Source organism: Pseudophryne corroboree, chromosome 8 (genome assembly GCF_028390025.1).
Source record: "Pseudophryne corroboree isolate aPseCor3 chromosome 8, aPseCor3.hap2, whole genome shotgun sequence".
In the NCBI taxonomy this organism is placed as follows: Eukaryota; Metazoa; Chordata; class Amphibia; order Anura; family Myobatrachidae; genus Pseudophryne; species Pseudophryne corroboree.
This window is the reverse complement of record NC_086451.1, coordinates 372,550,933-372,577,243: the sequence shown is the minus strand read 5'-3', so window position 1 is coordinate 372,577,243 and position 26,311 is coordinate 372,550,933. Positions and strand designations below refer to the sequence as shown.

General features: G+C 48.4%; 1 protein-coding gene across 1 annotated transcript in view; it reads right to left on the bottom strand.

Moving 5' to 3' along the window:
- LOC134949158 (endothelin receptor type B-like) overlaps nt 1-26,311 on the bottom strand; it is a 177,372-nt gene that overhangs the window by 88,549 nt on the left and 62,512 nt on the right. The gene's annotated exons all lie outside the window — the stretch shown is intronic.

The following is a 26,311-nucleotide window of genomic DNA, read 5'->3' as shown; positions in this document are numbered from 1 at the left end:
CACACGGGTCACTGTGCGGTGTGAAAGGGTCCCTTCAGAAATCCTGTGTCGCCTGACCTGGTAATTCAATCCGGGTTATAAGCAGGGTTATTCCCAGCTTGAATACCAGGTCAGTGGCAGTGTGAACGGGTTGCCGGATCGACGCGACCCGGGACCCGTTCACTTCATAGGGAGAGGCGGCACGGAAAGGAGCTCATGTCCCAGCGCCGCCTCAGCACCCGCCCCGATGATGCCGCAGTCCCCACCCCTGGATAGCAACCCGACCAGGTTGGGATGGCAGCGTGGAGGGTCCAATGCCGGATCCCACTAGGGAAGAACCAGTTTCCAATTCCCGGTTGGGAACCGGCATTGGCGATGTGAAAGGGGTATTAGTTACCTAACATGGTATCTATGCCATTGCTTCGGCCCTCACTGAGCCTATTTTTTGTGTGTTTTGTAATAAATATGCTACATTGACTGACTTATATCTACAGGCCAGTGTTTGAAAAATATCTGTCTTAAAAATACACAAGATTTTCTGGCAAAGTTGAAAAATATCAACTCTGATTTGTTATGTAGTAGTGGAAGATAAATTTGGGCAAAAACTATATGATAGAGATAGGCAGATCACTCTATCTGTGAAATGGGCATTTCTTTGCACCAACAGGGTGGTAACCAAGCGAATGCTTGGAATAGATGTGTCTTGTCGGAGTGTCATTAGAGCAGGACCACCTTAACAGCATTGGGTCCTAAGCAACCCATTCATGGAAACCAATAAAAAAATCATAACACACCCCTCCTGCAGTCCTGCACAGTGGGGGTAATTCAGGCCTGATCGCTAGGCTGCGTTTTCTCACAGCCTGCGATCAGGTCCGAACTGCGCATGCATATGCACCTAAATGCGCAGGCGCATCTCACGGTTACAAAGCGGATCGCCGTTCAGCGATGGGTTTGTGCGACGGATCCGTTCGCACGGGCGATCGCAAGGAGGTTGACAGGAAGAAGGCGTTTGTGGGTGGCAACTGACCGTTTTCAGGGTGGGGTTGGAAAAACGCAGGCGTGTCCATGCGTTTGCAGGTAGGGTTCTTGACGTCAATTCCGGTCCCGGACAGGCTGATGTGATCGCAGCGGCTGAGTAAGTCCTGAGCTGCGCAGAGACTGCACAAAATCAGTTTGTGCAGCTCTGCTACACGTGCGTTCGCACACTTGCACAGCTAAAATACCCTCCCCTGTAGGCGGCGACTATCTGATCGCAGCAGTGCAAAATCGCTTGCTAGTGATCAGGTCTGAATTAGGCCCCGTCTCTCCACTAGTTTCCATGCAGTGAATGACTGTCAGCACTCTGACTGGTGGATAGCTCCATCAATCAGCCTGCTGATAGCCATTCACTGACATGGCTGCAGGCGGCCAGGCAGATAGAGAAGGCTGCCTGGCTGCTCTGATTGTGTGACCACCAGTTTCCCCTGCTTGATGAGCCCCTAGAATTGTGGGGCCCTGGACAGCTGCCCAGTGTGGCTATACATTAAGAAGGCTCTGCATCAGAGTGTCGGGGGCAGTTTGGCTGACTTCTGTGCTCATTTGCAGCACATGGAATAAATAGAATAACATGGGTGCAAGTGAGATGTAAGTGTTTGTCACATGTGCCTGACATAAGCCAGATGCATATTCTACTGTCACTGACTGCAACACATCTTGAGCTCGGCAGTTAGGGAAGAAATACACCATTTTGCTTGTTAATTTTCCATTATGAAATACATTAATTTTGTTGCCAAGTCTGCATCAGCTCCTTGTGCTCAGATAAATAAATAGTACATATAATTCCTGCTTTAGGCTTAATAAGTTTAAATGCAGTATGGAGTGTAGATTTTAATTAATGTAAAAATAAAATAGGGACTATTGCCTGATTTAGAGTTGCATGTAACTATGTCCACTTCCAGCGATGGGAAGTCCTGTGCAAACATCTACCTACATTCTGAGTCAGACTCATCTATGTGACTGCACCACCTGCAGCCCTATAATCATGAGAACTAGTAATGACGGCTTATACTGTACCTACCCCACGGTGCTGCACAGGATCAGACTGAAGATTGCATGAACTCTGCATATGCTGCACTTAGAAATAGGTTGCAACCCTGTCTACATGCTAACTACATGCCCACGGGATGCTTCTCCTATGTGCAAATGCCCCTTTAGTGCCCAGCTGTCACCCAGTAACACCCATTCAGAGGTGAGAAGCCACAGAGATGCGAATTGCTGCATATAAAAGCTGTGATGCATGCTTATTACTATACTATTGAGACACTGATGACACAGAACCCTATCTGCACATGTGCAGTACAACAACCATGGGAGATGCATGCAATCCATTGGGAATTAGGCCCCATAGCAACATTAGATCCTCATAAGCCTATGCGGGTACAGTTCCCAGGGCTCCATTAAAGGGAAGGGGCAGCTTAGTTTAAGTTAAACATCACTACTCATTTCATGGACCCTGTGTGGGAGAACCACTGATACCCCTAAAAGGCTGCCCTTGGTTGTAGTGATTCCAATACAAATATATATATATATATATATATATATATATATAAATGTAATCAAATTTAGCAAAAGGTACTTTTAACAGAAAACGCCAAAGATCTAACCAAAAGCATAGATAAATAGATCAGGAACCTATACTTGTATGATCTGTCAGTGACATGCCTAAACAACGTAACAGAGAGATAGCTGAGAGTAACACAGAGAGTGTTGGCCGCAATTGTCAACATCATGTGGAGCCTAAATAAATTACTTAATTACCGTTATCTACTAGGTTAGCCAGGGTCTTCTTTCAAGTGTTTTATGTTGCACATTTAGTAATAGGGAATGTAATGTTTAGGAAATGACATCACATTGCAGTTTTATCTTTTTCCACTTCCTGGCATAATTGATTTATTAATTGCCAAATTGTGTATCCTTATGTTTGTATTATGAGATTATCAGACCTCTGTCTGTTGCTTGAACTGCTGTTATTTCTTTTAAAGTCCGTTGTATGCACAGCATGACATCTGACATCTATGAGCACTTCCCACATTTATGCTTAAACTAATATCCATGTTTTTCTAGAAGCAAAAGTATGAGCTCCACAGAGGAAGTGTACTTGTTTTCTACACACAATGGAGGAAGCCATTTTGTGCCAATATTCCAGAGAATGTACCTCGACAATTCACAAGGGGTGGAAATCAATTCTTGGTGTTCTATGATCACCATGTATATTTGTGCACAGCCCTGAAAATTATGGTACATGACACATTTTCCTATGCACCTCTATGTCACTTTGCAGTAGTGATGTGCACCGGACATTTTTCGGGTTTTGTGTTTTGGTTTTGGATTCGGTTCCGCCGCCGTGTTTTGGATTCGGACGCGTTTTGGCAAAACCTCCCTGAAAATTTCTTGTCGGGTTCGGGTGTGTTTTGGATTCGGGTGTTTTTTCCCAAAAAACAGCTTAAATCATAGAATTTGGGGGTCATTTTGATCCCATAGTATTATTAACCTCAATAACCATAATTTCCACTCATTTCCAGTCTATTCTGAACACCTCATACCTCACAATATTATTTTTAGTCCTAAAATTTGTACCGAGGTCGCTGGATGGCTAAGCTAAGCGACACAAGTGGCCGACACAAACACATGGCCCATCTAGGAGTGGCACTGCAGTGTCAGGCAGGATGGCACTTCAAAAAAATAGTCCCCAAACAGCACATGATGCAAAGAAAAAAAGAGGCGCACCAAGGTCGCTGTGTGACTAAGCTAAGCGACACAAGTGGCCGACACAAACACCTGGCCCATCTAGGAGTGGCACTGCAGTGTCAGACAGGATGGCACTTCAAAAAAATTGTCCCCAAACAGCACATGATGCAAAGAAAAAAAGAGGCACACCACAGGTATAGAATGTAGATGGATAGTATACTTAATGACGACACAGAGGTAGGTACAGCAGTGGCCTTCCGTACCATACTGCTATATATAGTATACTGGTGGTCACTGTGTCAGCAAACTGCAAAACTAAAATGCACCACAGGTATAGAATGTAGATGGATAGTATACTTAATGACGACACAGAGGTAGGTACAGCAGTGGCCTTCCGTACCGTACTGCTATATATATTAGTGATGAGCGGGTTCGGATCCTCGGAATCCGACCCGCCCGAACTTCATCTTTTTTTTTACACGGGTCCGAGCGACTCGGATCCTCCCGCCTTGCTCGGTTAACCCGAGCGCGCCCGAACGTCATCATCCCGCTGTCGGATTCTCGCGAGACTCGGATTCTATATAAGGAGCCGCGCGTCGCCGCCATTTTCACACGTGCATTGAGATTGATAGGGAGAGGACGTGGCTGGCGTCCTCTCCGTTATAGTAGAACACAGAGTGACTTAGTTAGTTATAATTGTGGGGAGGATTGGGGACGGGGAGCAGCTGTTAGGGAGTACAGTGCAGGGTTTTGATTATACCACCAGTGAGTTTAATCCTTTGTTTCTCTGCCTGAAAAAAACGCTCCGACCACCATATCTGTGCTCACTCAGTGTGCTGCACTGCTGCATGATATATCTGTGCTGAGTGCACTGCTCTGCTCACACTGCCTAATTGTGGGGACTGGGGAGCAGTTATAGCAGGAGTACAGTGCACAGTTTTGCTGACAGTGACCACCAGTCCAGTATACGTTTGTCTGCCTGAAAAACACTCCTGTGTTTTTTTTCTTCTTCATACTAGTTTAGCAGTCTGCTGACAGTGTCCACCAGGTCCGTTATACAGTATATTATATATATAAGCAGCAGTACGGTAGGCCACGGCTGTACCTACCTCTGTGTCGTCAGTGCACTCGTCGTCCATAAGTAATATAATACTATACTATCCATCCATCTACATTGTATACCTGTGTTGTTTTTTTTTTCTTCATACTAGTTTAGCAGTCTGCTGACAGTGTCCACCATGTCCGTTATACAGTATATTATATATATAAGCAGCAGTACGGTAGGCCACGGCTGTACCTACCTCTGTGTCGTCAGTGCACTCGTCGTCCATAAGTAATATAATACTATACTATCCATCCATCTACATTGCATACCTGTGGTGTTTTTTTTTTCTTCATACTAGTTTAGCAGTCTGCTGACAGTGTCCACCAGGTCCGTTATACAGTATATTATATATATAAACAGCAGTACGGTAGGCCACGGCTGTACCTACCTCTGAGTCATCAGTGCACTCAGCGTCCATAAGTAATATAATACTATACTATCCATCCATCTACATTGTATACCTGTGTTGTTGTTTTTTTCTTCATACTAGTTTAGCAGTCTGCTGACAGTGTCCACCAGGTCCGTTATACAGTATATTATATATATAAGCAGCAGTACGGTAGGCCACGGCTGTACCTACCTCTGTGTCATCAGTGCACTCGTCGTCCATAAGTAATATAATACTATACTATCCATCCATCTACATTGTATACCTGTGTTGTTTTTTTTTTCTTCATACTAGTTTAGCAGTCTGCTGACAGTGTCCACCAGGTCCGTTATACAGTATATTATATATATAAGCAGCAGTACGGTAGGCCACGGCTGTACCTACCTCTGTGTCGTCAGTGCACTCGTCGTCCATAAGTAATATAATACTATACTATCCATCCATCTACATTGTATACCTGTGTTGTTGTTTTTTTCTTCATACTAGTTTAGCAGTCTGCTGACAGTGTCCACCAGGTCCGTTATACAGTATATTATATATATAAGCAGCAGTACAGTAGGCCACGGCTGTACCTACCTCTGTGTCGTCAGTGCACTCGTCGTCCATAAGTAATATAATACTATACTATCCATCCATCTACATTGTATACCTGTGTTGTTGTTTTTTTTCTTCATACTAGTTTAGCAGTCTGCTGACAGTGTCCACCAGGTCCGTTATACAGTATATTATATATATAAGCAGCAGTACGGTAGGCCACGGCTGTACCTACCTCTGTGTCGTCACTCGTCGTCCATAAGTAATATAATACTATACTATCCACCCATCTACATTGTATACCTGTGGTGGCTTTTAGTTGTGCGCAAAATATGGAGAACAAAAATGTGGAGGTTAAAAAAATAGGGAAAGATCAAGATCCACTTCCACCTCGTGCTGAAGCTGCTGCCACTAGTCATGGCCGAGACGATGAAATGCCATCAACGTCGTCTGCCAAGGCCGATGCCCAATGTCATAGTACAGAGCATGTAAAATCCAAAACACAAAAGATCAGTAAAAAAATGACCCAAAAATCAAAATTAAAAGCGTCTGAGGAGAAGCGTAAACTTGCCAATATGCCATTTACGACACGGAGTGGCAGGGAACGGCTGAGGCCCTGGCCTATGTTCATGGCTAGTGTTTCAGCTTCACATGAGGATGGAAGCACTCATCCTCTCGCTAGAAAAAAGAAAAGACTTGCGGCAGAAGCACAGCAAAGAACTGTGCGTTCTTCGAAATCACAAATCCCAAAGGAGAGTCCAATTGTGTAGGTTGCGATGACTGACCTTCCCAACACTGGACGGGAATAGCTTGCGCCTCTTTTTTTCTTTGCGTCATGTGCTGTTTGGGGAGTATTTTTTGGAAGGGCCATCCTGCGTGAGATGGGCCAGGTGTTTGTGCCGGCCACTAGGGTCGCTTAGCTTACTCACACAGCTACCTCATTGCGCCTCTTTTTTTCTTTGCGTCATGTGCTGTTTGGGGAGTATTTTTTGGAAGGGCCATCCTGCCTGACACTGCAGTGCCACTCCTAGATGGGCCAGGTGTTTGTGTCGGCCACTAGGGTCGCTTAGCTTACTCACACAGCTACCTCATTGCGCCTTTTTTTTCTTTGCGTCATGTGCTGTTTGGGGAGTATTTTTTGGAAGGGCCATCCTGCCTGACACTGCAGTGCCACTCCTAGATGGGCCAGGTGTTTGTGTCGGCCACTAGGGTCGCTTAGCTTACTCACACAGCTACCTCATTGCGCCTCTTTTTTTCTTTGCGTCATGTGCTGTTTGGGGAGTATTTTTTGGAAGGGCCATCCTGCCTGACACTGCAGTGCCACTCCTAGATGGGCCAGGTGTTTGTGTCGGCCACTTGTGTCGCTTAGCTTAGCCATCCAGCGACCTCTGTGCAAATTTTAGGACTAAAAATAATATTGTCAGGTGTGAGGTGTTCAGAATAGACTGGAAATGAGTGTAAATTATGGTTATTGAGGTTAATAATACTATGGGATCAAAATGACCCCCAAATTCAATGATTTAAGCTGTTTTTTATGGTTTTTTGAAAAACACACCCGAATCCAGAACACACCCGTATCCGACAAAAAAAATTCGGTGAGGTTTGGCCAAAACGCGTTCGAACCCAAAACACGGCCGCGGAACCGAACCCAAAACCAAAACACAAAACCCGAAAAATTTCCGGTGCACATCACTAATATATATAGTATACTGGTGGTCACTGTGTCAGCAAACTGCAAAACTAAAATGCACCACAGGTATAGAATGTAGATGGATAGTATACTTAATGACGACACAGAGGTAGGTACAGCAGTGGCCTTCCGTACCGTACTGCTATATATAGTATACTGGTGGTTACTGTGTCAGCAAACTGCAAAACTAAAATGCACCACAGGTATAGAATGTAGATGGATAGAATACTTAATGACGACACAGAGGTAGGTACAGCAGTGGCCTTCCGTACCGTACTGCTATATATAGTATACTGGTGGTCACTGTGTCAGCAAACTGCAAAACTAAAATGCACCACAGGTATAGAATGTAGATGGATATTATACTTAATGGCGACACAGAGGTAGGTACAGCAGTGGCCTTCTGTACCGTACTGCTATATATAGTATACTGGTGGTCACTGTGTCAGCAAACTGCAAAACTAAAATGCACCACAGGTATAGAATGTAGATGGATAGTATACTTAATGACGACACAGAGGTAGGTACAGCAGTGGCCTTCCGTACCGTACTGCTATATATAGTATACTGGTGGTCACTGTGTCAGCAAACTGCAAAACTAAAATGCACCACAGGTATAGAATGTAGATAGATAGTATACTTAATGGCGACACAGAGGTAGGTACAGCAGTGGCCTTCCGTACCGTACTGCTATATATAGTATACTGGTGGTCACTGTGTCAGCAAACTGCAAAACTAAAATGCACCACAGGTATAGAATGTAGATGGATAGTATACTTAATGACGACACAGAGGTAGGTACAGCAGTGGCCTTCCGTACCGTACTGCTATATATAGTATACTGGTGGTCACTGTGTCAGCAAACTGCAAAACTAAAATGCACCACAGGTATAGAATGTAGATGGATAGTATACTTAATGACGACACAGAGGTAGGTACAGCAGTGGCCTTCCGTACCGTACTGCTATATATACTGGTGGTCACTGTGTCAGCAAACTGCACAACTGAAATGCACCACAGGTATAGAATCTAGATGGATAGTATACTTAATGACGACACAGAGGTAGGTACAGCAGTGGCCTACTGTACCGTAATGCTATATATTATATACTGGTGGTCACTGGTCAGCAAAACTCTGCACTGTACTCCTCCTATATAATATTATACTGGTGGTCCCCAGTCCCCACAATAAAGCAGCACACTGAGCACAGATATGGAGTGTTTTTCAGGCAGACAACGTATACTGGTGGTCACTGTCAGCAAAACTCTGCACTGTACTCCTGCTATATAATACAGCTGCTCCCCAGTCCCCACAATTAAGCAGTGTGAGCACAGATATATGCAGCACACTGAGCACAGATATGGAGCGTTTTTTTCCAGGCAGAGAATGGATAACTGGTGGTCACTGATCAGCAAAACTCTGCACTGTACTCCTCCTATAGTATACAGCTGCTCCCCAGCCCTCCCCACAATTAAGCAATAGTGCACAATCAAGTTCAACAATAACGGAGAGGACGCCAGCCACGTCCTCTCCCTAACATTTCCAATGCACGAGTGAAAATGGCGGCGACGCGCGGCTGCTTATATAGAATCCGAATCTCGCGAGAATCCGACAGCGGGATGATGACGTTCGGGCGCGCTCGGGTTAACCAAGCCATACGGGAGAATCCGAGTATGTCTCGGACCCGTGTAAAAAGGGTGAAGTTCGGGGGGGTTCGGTTTCGGAGAAACCGAACCCGCTCATCACTACTTTGCAGACATCTCCGAGAATTGAACTGCACAGTCAGAATGCATCTTACCAGGTCACGTTGGCTCTCACAAGGCATTTTAGGCTATAGAACCAAATATCTTCCATTATCTGATCTTAAGGGTAAGTTTGAAATATTTTGCCATGGAAAGTATTACATGGCTTCAATTACACTGGAATAAGCAGAAATGACTGGTGCACTACTGATACAGAATTGAACGTACATGTGTTTGTGAATTATATCTTGTGTGTGTTTGCACTGCTCATACTCCAGAACTGAGCCCATGCAGGAATAGGCGATGTAGAGTTGAAGACATTTTGATCTCACCAGACTTTGGTGAGTATATGTAGACATTACTGCAGCCCAGGCAGAGTTGGATATAAGCATACAGGTATATATGTACACCTATATGAATTGGCCATCACACTATCACCTTTGCCATGCTATCTGTTACACCTTTGTTACACCTCCAGAACTCATACCCCTCTACTCTTTTCTCTCCCAGATATCCCACTTCCTCCTACACTTCCCTTTCCCTCATCCTACCCCAACTCTCATCCCCACGCCTTTTGTTTATCCTTTCATTCCATTTTATTGCCTTGTCCTGACTCACCTTATTTACATTCCCTCCCCTACTCACCCGTTTCCCCAAGTCCCCACCGAATGATCACCCTTTCCTGTCTCATTCTTTGCACCTCAAACCCATCCTCCCCCCATGACCTTTGCAACCCCTTTAGCCTCACCCACATATTTCCTTGCATGTACCTCTTTCCTTTCCACTTCCTCTTTTCCTTTGCTCTGCAATATGCCTCTTCTCAGCACCTTTAACCTCCATTACTATATTTACTGTATACTCAAATCTACTGATCTTCTCCTCTAATCCTCTCCAATGTCACCTCCTGCGTGGCTGGATGTCTTCTCCTACATTAAAATCAATATTTCTAAAACCATAGTTATTATCTTTTCCACGTCCATGGTCCCCTCTCCTCTCTCTTGTATCTCTATGTTGATAAAAACTCCCACTCCTCTGTTCTCCAAGTCCATTGCATGGTTGTTATCCTGGAATATGTTCTTTTCTTCTTCCCCCACATCCAGTACCTCTCCAAAAATCCTGTTGTTTCCTCCTCCATAATATTTTCAAGATACATACCTTTCATACTCTGGAAGCTACTCTCTCCCACACTGAGTACAACACTATAATCATCTTCTCTCTAGCCCAGCATTGCCCTTCTGCAATCTACCTTTAACAAAGCTGCCCACCTAATTTTTCAGCCATTGCTCAGTGTTGCCCCTTTATGCCAGTATTTGCATACATATGTTGTTAATTTCACATTTGAAAGCTCTGTTCTGATTGGGTTAGTTTTGCAACATCGATTTTAATTATTTACTCTTAGATATGTTGACCAATTTTTTATTTATACAGCGCTTAGATTTAGCCTGCAGCCTTATGACATCATGCATTTCTATATTTCTCATACGTCCTAGAGGATGCTGGGGACTTCAAAAGGACCATGGGGTATAGATGGATCCGCAGGAGCTTGGGCACACTATAAAGACTTAAACTGGGTGTGAACTGGCTCCTCCCTCTATGCCCCTCCTCCAGACCTCAGTTAGACTTTGTGCCCAGGAGTGATGGGTCATACACTAGGGGAGCTCTACTGAGTTTCTCTGGAAAGACTTTTGTTAGGTTTTTTATTTTCAGGGAGACCTGCTGGCTACAGGCTCCCTGCATCGTGGGACTGAGGGGAGAGAAGCAGACCTACTTCTACTTAGTTCAAGGGCTCTGCTTCTCAGCTACTGGACACCATTAGCTCCAGAGGGTTCGATCACTTGGTGCGCCTAGCTGCTTGTTCCCGGAGCCACGCCGTCACCCCCCTCACAGAAGCCAGAAGAAAGAAGCCGGGTGAGTATATGAAGATCAGAAGACTTCAGTGACGGCAGAAGACTTCAGTAACCGAGATAAGCGTAGCGGTAGCGCTGCGCTCCATGCTCCCACACTACGGCACTCACAGGGTGCAGGGCGCTGGGGGGCGCTCTGGGCAGCAAGTTACTGATGTTTTTATGTGGCTGGCATTAGAGGCTTTCTCGGTGCCTCTGCACCGTGTCCCATACCCCCACCAGCATAGCGCATCATACGCGCCAGGGACTTCCGCGCCGACGGCTCATACGGGTGCAGGGCGCAGGGAGGGGCGCCCTGAGCGGCATGTTTTACTCTTGTGCAGGGTGTAGATGCTAGTTGGAAGGGTGGCCGTGTCCCGTCCCCCGCCGGCAGGAAGCAGCGCTGCGCGCCACTTACTCCCGCGCCGAAGGCTCACTCGGGTACAGGGCGCGAGGGGGGGCGCCCTGGGCAGCATGTTTTCAACTTGTTCGGGGTGTATAGCCAGTGTCCCGTTCCCCCCGGCATGGAGCAGCGCTGCGCGCCACTTACTACCGCGCCGATGGATCACATGGGTGCAGGGCGCGAGGGGGGGGGCACCCTGGGCGGCATCGTGAGCACTGTTTAACGCTATGGACCTTCTATACAGTGTGTAGACACTGTAGAGGGTCCCCCGCTGGAAAGGAGAAGTTATACTTAGAGCGGGCTGAAGCGCCAACGGCTTCCGAGGGTGCGGGGCGCAGGGGGGGCGCCCTGGGCTGAGTTTTATATATATATATATATATATATATATATATATATATAGGGATATATACAGGGGGTTACTCCCTATATATAGGTTCCCCCGGCTCAATAGAGGGTTATATATATTTATATTTGAGCGGGCTTAAGCGCGCCGGGAAGTGGCGGAGCTTAGCCTTCACAGAGGAGTCAGCACCATTTTCCTCAGATCCCCACCAGGACTTGCTGTGTAGTAAGAAGGAGGGGGGGCACAGTGTTTTTAATGCTATATAGGTGTCATATAGCATTATGATTAATAATGGACGCATAATCCTTGCTGTAATACATAAATTCACTGTTTCCCTGTTTGTTTAGCCACTATCGGTTAGTTGACATATGTCGACAGGTGTGAGGGCTTTGTCACAAGCTGCTGTGGGGATAACTGTCGGCTTCGCCGGCGCATTGCGGTACTTGATTCGGAAAATTAAGTATTAGCAGGTTGGTGTTTGTGTGCTTAAAACAGTAAACACGCTAGGGGAGACACAGTTGTTGGTGGATGCCCTGTCGGCATCAACGGTACTTCCTGGGTAAAAAATGATCAGGCTGTTATTGCCTTGTACCTGTATATATATATATATTTCTAGGTATATGTGGGGGGAGTGTTATCGAAATTGTATTTGTATGCTTCCCTCAGACCCCTCGGGGTTCCAAGATTATTATTATTTTTTACCTGCTTACTGTTCCTGGCTGTCGACATTTACTTAGTTTCTGTCGACCATAACGTTCCTGGTAGATCCACTTCGGGGGCATGTCAGTACATGGTCATACACATTCACAACACATTACTGTCTCTAGGGACCTGACAGGTCGGGACAATCCACTTGCGTATAGGTTATATCTATATGTATATATATGTAGATATAGGTTTATATATGCATGGTTAGGGTATATGTGTTTTATTGTGTATTATGTGATGTATATCCATGAATGCTGAAATAATGGTATTCTTATCATGTGCTGGTCGCTCTGTTGATTAAGCTCTAGATTGGCCGTGACGAGTTGGGTTTCGATCCTCTCAAGGAGTCCGAATATTATTCTCTTCCCGACGTGGAGAGAACATTATGACAGTCAACTCCTGGTCGACGCAGAGCCCGGTCGAAAAGGATCATACACAGGAAGCTAAGTGATATTTTATTTCTATACTTTGACCTTCTTTGCACTGTATGCACTTGAGGGAGTGTTGTATTCGGGTAGGCATCCGATAGAATTACCCTACCCAGAGTGGGTAAGCTTGCCTATGTTGATTCTACCTTTAAGCCGCTCATAACTTTATTGTGATTACATAAACCTTTTACTTAAGCTAGCTTATCACTAAATAAAACCACACCACACACTGAAATAAAGACACGGACACAGTAGCTGGAGTTAAAGGTCAGACGATGTTTATTAATCGCTGACCAACTCTTTAAACTAATAATTGAGGCTGAATTAGAATTGAATTGAATATATATTAACTTTAGTTTGGAGGATGGCAAACAGAAAACCGCTGCCAAACACCAGCACCCGTCACCTAGATGACAAACCACCAAACCAAGGAGGGGAGTAGACATACCCCGCCTCCTTCCCGCATAACCCGCATTGTGCTGGCCTTACCCCTCTTTCTCTGGCAAACGTTCGGTTCCCGCAGGGGAACGTCTAAATGTCCAACCGCAAGAAAAGGACACACCTGCCGTCCATTTAAAGAGGGAGCCCCACAATGACCACTTATGCCTGTGTGACAGCTGGTTGGCAGCGATTTCCCGCCAATCTGGCTTTCAATAGCCCACAGCAAGAACAAAAAACGTAGACGCATTCTGGGAGGGTGGGCGGGCATAAACTGAAAGGCAAGAGGGAGTCTAGCAAGATGGCCACCCCCTATATACTAACCTAAGACCCTCCTCTTCATCCTGATGCACAACCCCTTAAACCAATAGGAAAAAACCAACCGGGAAAACTGATCTGCCTAGCAACTGCTTAGTCATTTAACAACCAATCACAAAAAGTTGATCGCTTATATGGCCTCAGGCTTATGCAGCCTTCAGCTTATCTAAGCCGCTCATAACTTTATTGTGATTACATAAACCTTTTACTTAAGCTAGCTTATCACTAAATAAAACCACACCACACACTGAAATAAAGACACGGACACAGTAGCTGGAGTTAAAGGTCAGACGATGTTTATTAATCGCTGACCAACTCTTTAAACTAATAATTGAGGCTGAATTAGAATTGAATTGAATATATATTAACTTTAGTTTGGAGGATGGCAAACAGAAAACCGCTGCCAAACACCAGCACCCGTCACCTAGATGACAAACCACCAAACCAAGGAGGGGAGTACACATACCCCGCCTCCTTCCCGCATAACCCGCATTGTGCTGGCCTTACCCCTCTTTCTCTGGCAAACGTTCGGTTCCCGCAGGGGAACGTCTAAATGTCCAACCGCAAGAAAAGGACACACCTGCCGTCCATTTAAAGAGGGAGCCCCACAATGACCACTTATGCCTGTGTGACAGCTGGTTGGCAGCGATTTCCCGCCACCAAGGTTTTCCAAACCGCCACCGCCATCCGCAAACAGAACCTTAACCAACCAGAAACTAACTAGCTCTAACGAAAAAGACCGAAAATATCTTCCAGAAAAAACTGCACTCCTTCCGGAGAAAGGTGAACCCCATCGTCTCTATAGAACTGCCTGTTCCGCAGCACCAGCAGAGGATGCTTAATTGCCACTCCGCCTATGGCCTTGACAAACAGAGACACCGTCGAGTTCACCTTTTTGCGTGCTTTCTCCAGCGCCGAGAAACGCACCGCACCACGCCAATGGAAACGGGGCACCATTTCCGACCAGACAATGCATACCCCAGGCCAGTGACAACGTATCGCCACCACATCCGCCTTTATAGACAAAATCAAGTCTATGCCTTTAACTCGGCCCAGATCATTACCACCCAGATGAATGATAATACAACTGGGGCGACCCCAGCGGCGCTCCCTAGAAAAAAGGACGCGCAACAAATCACCCCATAACATGCCCCTAACACCTAACCATCTAAATTGCCGGGACCCAAAAATCTCAGTCGCCCTAGATGCCATGGGATGTTTCTCCGCCCAAAAAACATATGAATGACCAACCATCCATATGTGGTCTCCAAAATTGCTGACAGCTGTAAAAGAAAATATCCTAATGTCAGATTATGCACATAATCTGTAACTTAAACACAACGTAACCAATAAAACCCAAGTGAAGGAGAAAACTCAAAAAACCTCCCGTGGACCTTGGTAGAACAGCCAATTGAAATTAGGCCCCCTCGGAGGAAAAAATTTAAAAATTCGCTTCACACCCTCGATTCCTGAACGGTAAGCGTTCAAAAACCGACGAGTAAACACGTTTTTGGGTTAGCGCAACAGGCGCACTTATAACTTATCTATACGGACATAGGACTTATAGGAGGCCGACTTCCAGCGACCCAACTCCCGAATAGCCGCTGGTGATGAACCAGCGGCCGCCGCATGGGTAGCCGCCCCAATCCGAAAGGAATGAGTACCGAAGTCCGCCTCCTGCAAGCCCAACGCCGTCAAACATTTCTTGAACACCGATGAGAACTGAAACTTTGTCAGAGGGTCCAACTGCGCGTGCACCAGCAACTGGTTGCCCCCCGGAGCTCTTAACCGCACATACTCTTGCGTCAACCGCAGCGGGAAAACGCCCATACCTCCCTGAGCCTCCAAGGACAACCAGCGACCCCGACCTGTTTGATCTGTCTTGGACCGCACAATCCTACAGAGCAACAGGCCCTCCTGCAAGCGCACATTCTCGTAGAGCAGACCCGATTCCCGGGACGCCTTGCTGCTCGCCACTAGCTCGCTCACCCGAAAAGCCCCGAAAAAGGCCAGGGCATACGCGCTACTAAACAATGCCACCTCAAATTCCGAGGACGCAATCCGAGGTAGCACACGCAGCAATTCCGCTAGCAGCTGCAACGTTATAGGCCTACGTGAATCCGCAGGCGCCGGGTGCAACCTAGCCCAACCTTTCAGCGCTCTGGAAAGGACAAACGACCCCGTGGGGTCCGTTGTCCCGTGGAGTCGCGAGTGAAAGGCGATGCCCGCAAGGGCAGTAGCCATGGCCGCTTTTGACCTACCGTTTTGGTAATGCTCCCAAACAAAGGTCAACAGGGCGTCGGCCGAGGACTCACCTGCTACCCCGTACCTACTTTGAAAGGCTGACCAATCCCGCCATGCAGCATCATACGCTCGTAGCGTAGAGGGAGCCAGTGCACACCTGGCCAACGCCGTTAAACCGCTTCGACCATCTGCCAGACAGAAGGTGGGCACTGTAACCCCTCTGCCTCCGCTCCCGGAACCAACGTCCTGAATTTGTCAAACTGGAACCGGGACAATGCATCCGCAATTCCATTGTCAACTCCAGGTACGTGGCGAGCCCTAAAATTAATATTGCGCTGCAAACAAACCAACACTAAATGCCTTAGCAATCGCAGCGCCTGCGGAGATGAGGAACGCTGGTTATTAATCGCATGCACTACCCCTAAGTTGTCGCAAAGAAACAAAATGTCCCTATTTGCGAACCGTCCGGCCCATAACTCAAGCGCCACTAAGATCGGGAACAATTCCAGCAGAAGCAGGTTCTTGGTAAACCCACGCGTTACCCAAGATGCCGGCCAGGCCGCAGCGCACCATGAGCCAGCGAAGAACGCGCCGAAACCTCGACTGCCTGAAGCATCCGTGAACAACTGCAGCTGCTTACTGGAACAACAAGGAGCGGGCCACAACACTTCCCTGTTGAAGGACACCAGGAACGAGACCCAAATCCGCAAATCATCCTTGATCTCGCGGGAAAGGTACACGGAGTGATTCTGTCGAACCGTCCCCGCGGTGGCCCGCTCAAGTTTGCGACAGAAAATCCTACCCATGGGGATAATCCGACACGCAAAATTGAGAGAACCAAGCAAGGACTGCACCTGTTTAAGCCGAACCCTGCGTTTTCCTAAACAGTCTGTAATCAAACCCAATAGTTTCCGCACCTTATCCTCGGGCAAGCGACAGCACCCCCCTACCGTGTCAATCTCGATACCTAAATAGCTAAGACAAGTGCAAGGACCCTCGCACTTATCCTGCGCAACCGGTACCCCTAAAGCGCAGAATAACGACCTGGCCACCGAGAGAATGTCCCCACAGACCGAACAGTCTCCGGGGCCTACAAAAAGAAAGTCATCCAGGTAGTGAGCCACCCCCATCTGCCCGGAGGCGGTCTGGACGCACCAGTGCAAAAACGTGCTAAAGCACTCAAAGTAGGCGCAGGAGACAGAGCAACCCATGGGGAGACACCGATCGACGTAGAATTCGCCCCCTATTTTGAAACCCAGAAACCGCAGGGAATCTGGGTGTAGCGGGAGTAGCCGAAAGGCCGACTCCACGTCCAATTTTGCCAACAGACTCCCCGGACCACAATCCCGCACTAATCGCAGCGCGTCGTCAAACGACTGATATCGAACTCTGCATTGGGCTTCCGGGATAGCGTCGTTGACCGACAGCCCCGGCGGGTGCGACAAGTGCTGTATCAAACGAAACTTACCTATGGCCTTCTTGGGCACTACCCCTACTGGGGAAATGCACAAGGAGGGCAACGGGGAAAGGGCGTAGGGCCCAGCCATGCGCCCCAGCCCAATCTCCCCGTCAACCTTCCGCCGGACTTCCTGCGGGAATTCCCGAGCCGATCTCAAATTCTGGCGTGCAACCACATACACCGAATCCGGGATTGGCAAACGAAAACCGTGCTGAAAGCCCTGCAAGAGAAACGATGCCGCCGACTCATCGGGGTACAAGGTAAGCCAGCGCTGCAACTCGGGAACTATAATCGGGGAGAAGGCCTTACTTGCCAATTCCACCGGCCTCGGTGGAAGCGGCAGGCTTACCGCCTGTCGCCGCGGTGCATTCCTTGGCCGGGTGACTGGCTCCGCACAACCTGCATGAGTGGCGAAAACGACAGCCCGTTCCTTTGCCGCATTTGCCGTCGTTGTAGGCAAAGCACTTGCCTTTTCCCGTCAATCGAGAAGCCACCGCCCCGGCCGCCCCGGGCTTCTTGGCCGTGACGTCCGGGGTGGGTTTGACCTGCTGCGTGACCTCCAACCACACCTCAACATCCTTAAAACCCGCGGGCAGGATGGGGTTGCCATCCTGATTGCGACGAAACTTCTCGTCGTAATCCCGCCACGCGGAACCCTTGGATTTTAAGTACATATCGTGTACTACAAACAAATATTTCACCAAGTTGGCATACTCCGCGGGACGCGATTCCGTGTAGCAAGCCATGAACACCAAAAACCCACGCAGCCACTGGTGAAAATTGCGAAACGCATTTTCCCCAATACCACCCGGTTTCTTGGCCGCGTCAAAACCCTGCCGCATTTCCTCTGTAAGGGTGAATATGTCTACATACTTCCCCTTACGTATTTTTTCCCGCATGCGCTTACGAACCCCTCTTGTCACTGCCGTGTTGGCGCAATGTACCATCTCGCTGTAACGGGGAGGGTCGGAGGGACCACCTGCGCAGGAGCGGCCACCTTGTGCGCCTCCTTGGCCATTCGCCGCGCGATGAGCCTAGCTAATTTACGCGGGCGCCGCGGAGAGCCGGATGATACGCTGCTAGAAGACGAGGAACTACAAGTTGAAACGTGTAAAGGAATATTTAGCTCACCGGAGTTTGAAGGACCCGGAACCGCGTCGTCCGCTGCACCCGCCTCCGCTGCTGGCCGTACCTCCACGTTCGCAGTCGCGCTTGTCCGTGACCTTCGCCTCGTGACGGGCGTAGCCCCTGAATTAGACGGAACCTGCAAGGGAGAAAAAGAGGGGACAACCGGCACCGGGGGAACCAGAACATCATTAACACTTGTCCGCAAATGCGGAGGCGGAGAGCCCGTCCCCCCGTTCCGTGGCGGATGGCCGCCCGGCAGCTGCAGGGAGGGGGCCCCCGCCGAGGTGTACCCGATCGACTGCGTAAAGGCTGACCCGCTCACTGCACCGAAACTCGCGGGGTAAGACGGCCGCCACGCCGTATGCGGCGGGCAGCCGCCCGCCCCCGCCCATCCGTATGACGCCGGAAGGAACTGAGGGGGCGCCGCGAGAGGGGGCCAACTCTGTGCCACCTGATACCCACCGCCCGGTGCTTGCCCTGACTGCAGGCCCGCAAAGGCCGGCAAGGGCACCGCGACTCGGGGGCCACCGACCGACCACGTGGACTGCACGCCGGCGCCCGCGCTGGCCCCGTGCGGGGAAAACTGTGTGCCGGACACCGTCATGAAGCCCATGGAAGGCATGCTGGCGGCTAAGGGGAATGCTGGAGTCGGAGGCCACGCAAAACCCCCGGGGAAGGACTGGCTCCCCGCGAAGCCTTGCTGCGCTGCTACCGAAAGCGCCCCGCCGGGCGTCATATAAGCCGCCGAGACGGATGTCTGTGTGGACCCAAACTGAAAAAGACCGGGAAGGGCGTGGAGAGGGGTTTGAAAACCGACGAGCGGGGGCGCCGTTAATGGCGTCGGGGCGTCTGACACCCAGGAGGAGCCCGAGCAGGCCACCGAGGCCGGGGGAAAACCCTGCCATGTGACTGCCGCCGGGGCGGGTGTGGCGGCCGCCGCTGCCACGTCCCCCGCCCCGGCGACACTAGGCCCAAACGGCCCAATATTATTTAAATTGAGGTGCGGTGTGCTAAACCCCCCGCTGGAGGGGGGTAGTATGGGGCCCTGTATTGTCCCGGGGACAGCGGGAGCCGCTACCCGCTGCCCTGGGCTCATATCCCCCAGCTGCATATTGACCCCCCCCTCGCCCCCCGCAGCTCTGCCGCGGCCGTCCGGCACAGCTTGTGCCGCCGAGAGCCGACCGCGGGGATGGAGGAGGAGGGCCAGAGGCACTTATGGAAGGAGGGAGGGAAGTCGATTCACCCGCGGGAGGCGCCGGGGGGTCTCCGTGCGGCAGGGGAGCGGGCTGTAACTGCCCGTCCCCGCCGCCTGTCTGAAACAGGGGGAAGTCCTCTCTGTGGCGCAACGCTCGGGGAGCGGGAGCGGAAGGCGCTCCCCGCATCCACGAGGCGCCGGGGGGGGGGGGAGCTGCACGTTTTGGACGAGGCATGGCAGAGGGGGGAGAATCTGCAAAAGTAGACAATGACACGCAGAGAGGGGGCACAGCACTGTATAATGCCCTAGAGAAGGCAAATGAAATTCAAAAAAACAAAACAAAAACAATTTACAGGCAGTGAAAATAAGCAATAGTACTTATCCTTCCTGGGGCATAAACTGAAAGGCAAGAGGGAGTCTAGCAAGATGGCCACCCCCTATATACTAACCTAAGACCCTCCTCTTCATCCTGATGCACAACCCCTTAAACCAATAGGAAAAAACCAACCGGGAAAACTGATCTGCCTAGCAACTGCTTAGTCATTTAACAACCAATCACAAAAAGTTGATCGCTTATATGGCCTCAGGCTTATGCAGCCTTCAGCTTATCTTAACATTACAGCAGGCTGCCACGTGACAGCAGGATCTTCAAGAGATACTGGGGGGAGGTATTCAGCTGTTTGGTGAGGCTGTTCAGTCAACTTCGGCGGATACCACTGGTAAGTCTGACTTCGTGAGTTAGCCTCCTTCACAACGGTTGGTTACGCATTCTTTTTAATCGGTTTGATGCCGTTCTTTTTTCCTTTTCTGTGCAGACAGTGGAAGGTGAAAAGGTAAGAGTTCTGCAGCCTTGTTAGGTTCGCAGAAGTGGATGTCGTTTTCTGTTTCCTACTCATCCACCACTTGTCGCTGAGTCTATCGGGCTGGTCCCCACTCCGGTGGGCACTCGTCTACTAATTTTCAGTTGGTCCAGGAATAGACTAGGACCTGTGGGTTTTTTATAGAATCCAAAGGGGAACATTCTGAGTAACGGTAGTTTCCCCTTACTGTTTTTCTAATAGATCTTGCCGTTCCACTCTGGAAGCGGAGATAGTACGCGACGCCATACAGAGGTGCGTCAGCATAGAGATGTGCACCGGAAATTTTTCGGGTTTTGTGTTTTGGTTTTGTGTTCGGTTCCGTGGCCGTGTTTTGGGTTCGAACGCGTTTTGGCAAAACCTCACCGAATTTTTTTTGTCGGATTCGGGTGTGTTTTGGATTCAGGTGTTTTTTTCAAAAAACCCTAAAAAACAGCTTAAATCATAGAATTTGGGGGTCATTTTGATCCCAAAGTATTATTAACCTCAATAACCATAATTTCCACTCATTTTCAGTCTATTCTGAACACCTCACACCTCACAATATTATTTTTAGTCCTAAAATTTGCACCGAGGTCGCTGGATGACTAAGCTCAGCGACCCAAGTGGCCGACACAAACACCTGGCCCATCTAGGAGTGGCACTGCAGTGTCACGCAGGATGGCTCTTCCAAAAAACACCCCCCAAACAGCACATGACGCAAAGAAAAAAAGAGGCGCAATGAGGTAGCTGTGTGAGTAAGCTAAGCGACCCTAGTGGCCGACACAAACACCTGGCCCATCTAGGAGTGGCACTGCAGTGTCAGGCCGGATGGCCCTTCCAAAAAATACTCCCCAAACAGCACATGACGCAAAGAAGAAAAAAAAGAGGCGCAATGAGGTAGCTGTGTGACTAAGATAAGTGACCCTAGTGGCCGACACAAACACCTGGCCCATCTAGGAGTGGCACTGCAGTGTCACGCAGGATGGCCCTTCTAAAAAATACTCCCCAAACAGCACATGACGCAAAGAAGAAAAAAAAGAGGCGCAATGAGGTAGCTGTGTGACTAAGATAAGCGACCCTAGTGGCCGACACAAACACCTGGCCCATCTAGGAGTGGCACTGCAGTGTCACGCAGGATGGCCCTTCCAAAAAACACTCCCCAAACAGCACATGACGCAAAGAAAAATGAAAGAAAAAAGAGGTGCAAGATGGAATTGTCCTTGGGCCCTCCCACCCACCCTTATGTTGTATAAACAGGACATGCACACTTTAACCAACCCATCATTTCAGTGACAGGGTCTGCCACACGACTGTGACTGAAATGACGGGTTGGTTTGGACCCCCACCAAAAAAGATGCAATTAATCTCTCCTTGCACAAACTGGCTCTACAGAGGCAAGATGTCCACCTCATCATCATCCTCCGATTCATCACCGTGTACATCCCCCTCCTCACAGATTATCAATTCGTCCCCACTGGAATCCACCATCACAACTCCCTGTGTACTTTGTGGAGGCAATTGCTGCTGGTGAATGTCTCCACGGAGGAATTGATTATAATTCATTTTAATGAACATCATCTTCTCCACATTTTCTGGAAGTAACCTCGTACGCCGATTGCTGACAAGGTGAGCGGCGGCACTAAACACTCTTTCGGAGTACACACTTGTGGGAGGGCAACTTAGGTAGAATAAAGCCAGTTTGTGCAAGGGCCTCCAAATTGCCTCTTTTTCCTGCCAGTATACGTACGGACTGTCTGACGTGCCTACTTGGATGCGGTCACTCATATAATCCTCCACCATTCTTTCAATGGTGAGAGAATCATATGCAGTGACAGTAGACGACATGTCCGTAATCGTTGGCAGGTCCTTCAGTCCGGCCAGATGTCAGCATCAGCAGTCGCTCCAGACTGCCCTGCATCACCGCCAGCGGGTGGGCTCGGAATTCTGAGCCTTTTCCTCGCACCCCCAGTTGCGGGAGAATGTGAAGGAGGAGATGTTGACAGGTCGCGTTCCGCTTGACTTGACAATTTTCTCACCAGCAGTTCTTTGAACCCCTGCAGACTTGTGTCTGCTGGAAAGAGAGATACAACGTAGGTTTTAAATCTAGGATCGAGCACGGTGGCCAAAATGTAGTGCTCTGATTTCAACAGATTGACCACCCGTGAATCCTTGTTAAGCGAATTAAGGGCTCCATCCACAAGTCCCACATGCCTAGCGGAATCGCTCTGTGTTAGCTCCTCCTTCAATGTCTCCAGCTTCTTCTGCAAAAGCCTGATGAGGGGAATGACCTGACTCAGGCTGGCAGTGTCTGAACTGACTTCACGTGTGGCAAGTTCAAAAGGTTGCAGAACCTTGCACAACGTTGAAATCATTCTCCACTGCGCTTGAGACAGGTGCATTCCACCTCCTATATCGTGGTCAGTTGTATAGGTTTGAATGGCCTTTAGCTGCTCCTCCAACCTCTGAAGCATATAGAGGGTTGAATTCCACCTCGTTACTTACCACTTCTTGCTTCAGATGATGGCAGGGCAGGTTCAGGCGTTATTGGTGTTGCTCCAGTCTTCTGTACATGGTGCCTGTACGCCGAAAGTGTCCCGCAATTCTTCTGGCCACCGACAGCATCTCTTGCACGCCCCTGTTGTTTTTTAAATAATTCTGCACCACCAAATTCAAGGTATGTGCAAAACATGGGACGTGCTGGAATTTGCCCAGATTTAATGCACACACAATATTGCTGGCGTTGTCCGATGCCACAAATCCACAGGAGAGTCCAATTGGGGTAAGCCATTCTGCGATGATCTTCCTCAGTTGCCGTAAGAGGTTTTCAGCTGTGTGCGTATTCTGGAAAGCGGTGATACAAAGCGTAGCCTGCCTAGGAAAGAGTTGGCGTTTGCGAGATGCTGCTACTGGTGCCGCCGCTGCTGTTCTCGCGGCGGGAGTCAATACATCTACCCAGTGGGCTGTCACAGTCATATAGTCCTGAGTCTGCCCTGCTCCACTTGTCCACATGTCCGTGGTTAAGTGGACATTGGGTACAACTGCATTTTTTAGGACACTGGTGAGTCTTTTTCTGAGGTCTGTGTACATTTTCGGTATCGCCTGCCTAGAGAAATGGAACCTAGATGGTATTTGGTACCGGGGACACAGTACCTCAATCAAGTCTATAGTTGGCTCTGCAGTAATGATGGATACCGGAACCACGTTTCTCACCGCCCAGGATGCCAAGGCCTCAGTTATCCGCTTTGCAGCAGGATGACTGCTGTGATATTTCATCTTCCTCGCAAAGGACTGTTGGACAGTCAATTGCTTGGTGGAAGTAGTAAAAGTGGTCTTATGACTTCCCCTCTGGGATGACCATCGACTCCCAGCAGCAACAACAGCAGCGCCAGCAGCAGTAGGCGTTACACTCAAGGATGCATCGGAGGAATCCCAGGCAGGAGAGGACTCGTCAGAATTGCCAGTGACATGGCCTACAGGACTATTGGCATTCCTGGGGAAGGAGGAAATTGACACTGAGGGAGTTGGTGGGGTGGTTTGCGTGAGCTTGGTTACAAGAGGAAGGGATTTACTGGTCAGTGGACTGCTTCCGCTGTCGCCCAAAGTTTTTGAACTTGTCACTGACTTATGATGAATGCGCTGCAGGTGACGTATAAGGGAGGATGTTCCGAGGTGGTTAACGTCCTTACCCCTACTTATTACAGCTTGACAAAGGCAACACACGGCTTGACACCTGTTGTCCGCATTTCTGTTAAAATACTTCCACACCGAAGAGCTGATTTTTTGGGTATTTTCACCAGGCATGTCAATGGCCATATTCCTCCCATGGACAACAGGTGTCTCCCCGGGTGCCTGACTTAAACAAACCACCTCACCATCAGAATCCTCCTTGTCAATTTCCTCCCCAGCGCCAGCAACACCCATATCCTCCTCATCCTGGTGTACTTCAACACTGACATCTTCAATCTGACTATCAGGAACTGGACTGCGGGTGCTCCTTCCAGCACTTGCAGGGGGCGTGCAAATGGTGGAAGGCGCATGCTCTTCACGTCCAGTGTTGGGAAGGTCAGGCATCGCAACCGACACAATTGGACTCTCCTTGTGGATTTGTGATTTCGAAGAACGCACAGTTCTTTGCTGTGCTTTTGCCAGCTTAAGTCTTTTCATTTTTCTAGCGAGAGGCTGAGTGCTTCCATCCTCATGTGAAGCTGAACCACTAGCCATGAACATAGGCCAGGGCCTCAGCCGTTCCTTGCCACTCCGTGTGGTAAATGGCATATTGGCAAGTTTACGCTTCTCCTCCGACGATTTTATTTTAGATTTTTGAGTCCTTTTTTTACTGATATTTTGTGTTTTGGATTTTACATGCTCTGTACTATGACATTGGGCATTGGCCTTGGCAGACGACGTTGATGGAATTTCATCGTCTCGGCCATGACTAGTGGCAGCAGCTTCAGCACGAGGTGGAAGTGGATCTTGATCTTTCCCTATTTTTGGAACCTCAACATTTTTGTTCTCCATATTTTAATAGGCACAACTAAAAGGCACCTCAGGTAAACAATGGATGGATGGATACTAGTATACTTATGGATGACGAGTGACTGACGACACAGAGGTAGCTACAGCCGTGGACTACCGTACTGCGTCTGCTAGTATAGAGATGATAATGATATAAAAAAATATATATGTATCACTACTGCAGGTATATATAATATAATGACGGACCTGCTGGACACTGTCAGCAGACTCCTACTACTAGTATGAAGAAGATAGAAAAAAAAACCCCACCACAGGTAGGTATACAATTATGGACGAGCACTGACGACACAGAGGTAGCTACAGCCGTGGACTACCGTACTGCATCTGCTAGTATAGAGATGATAATGATATAAAATATATATATATATCACTACTGCAGGTATATATAATATAATGACGGACCTGCTGGACACTGTCAGCAGACTCCTACTACTAGTATGAAGAAGATAGAAAAAAACCCCCCACCACAGGTAGGTATACAATTATGGACGAGCACTGACGACACAGAGGTAGCTACAGCCGTGGACTACCGTACTGCGTCTGCTAGTATAGAGATAATAATGATATAAAAAATATATATATATCACTACTGCAGGTATATATAATATAATGACGGACCTGCTGGACACTGTCAGCAGACTCCTAAACTACTAGTATAAAGAAGATAGAAAAAAAAACCCCACCACAGGTAGGTATACAATTATGGACGAGCACTGACGACACAGAGGTAGCTACAGCCGTGGACTACCGTACTGCGTCTGCTAGTATAGAGATGATAATGATATAAAAAATATATATATATCACTACTGCAGGTATATATAATATAATGATGGACCTGCTGGACACTGTCAGCAGACTCCTACTACTAGTATGAAGAAGATAGAAAAAAAAACCCCACCACAGGTAGGTATACAATTATGGACGAGCACTGACGACACAGAGGTAGCTACAGCTGTGGACTACCGTACTGCGTCTGCTAGTATAGAGATGATAATGATATAAAATATATATATATATATATCACTACTGCAGGTATATATAATATAATGACGGACCTGCTGGACACTGTCAGCAGACTCCTAAACTACTAGTATGAAGAAGATAGAAAAAAAAACCCCACCACAGGTAGGTATACAATTATGGACGAACACTGACGACACAGAGGTAGCCACAGCCGTGGACTACCGTACTGCGTCTGCTAATATAGAGATGATAAAGATGAT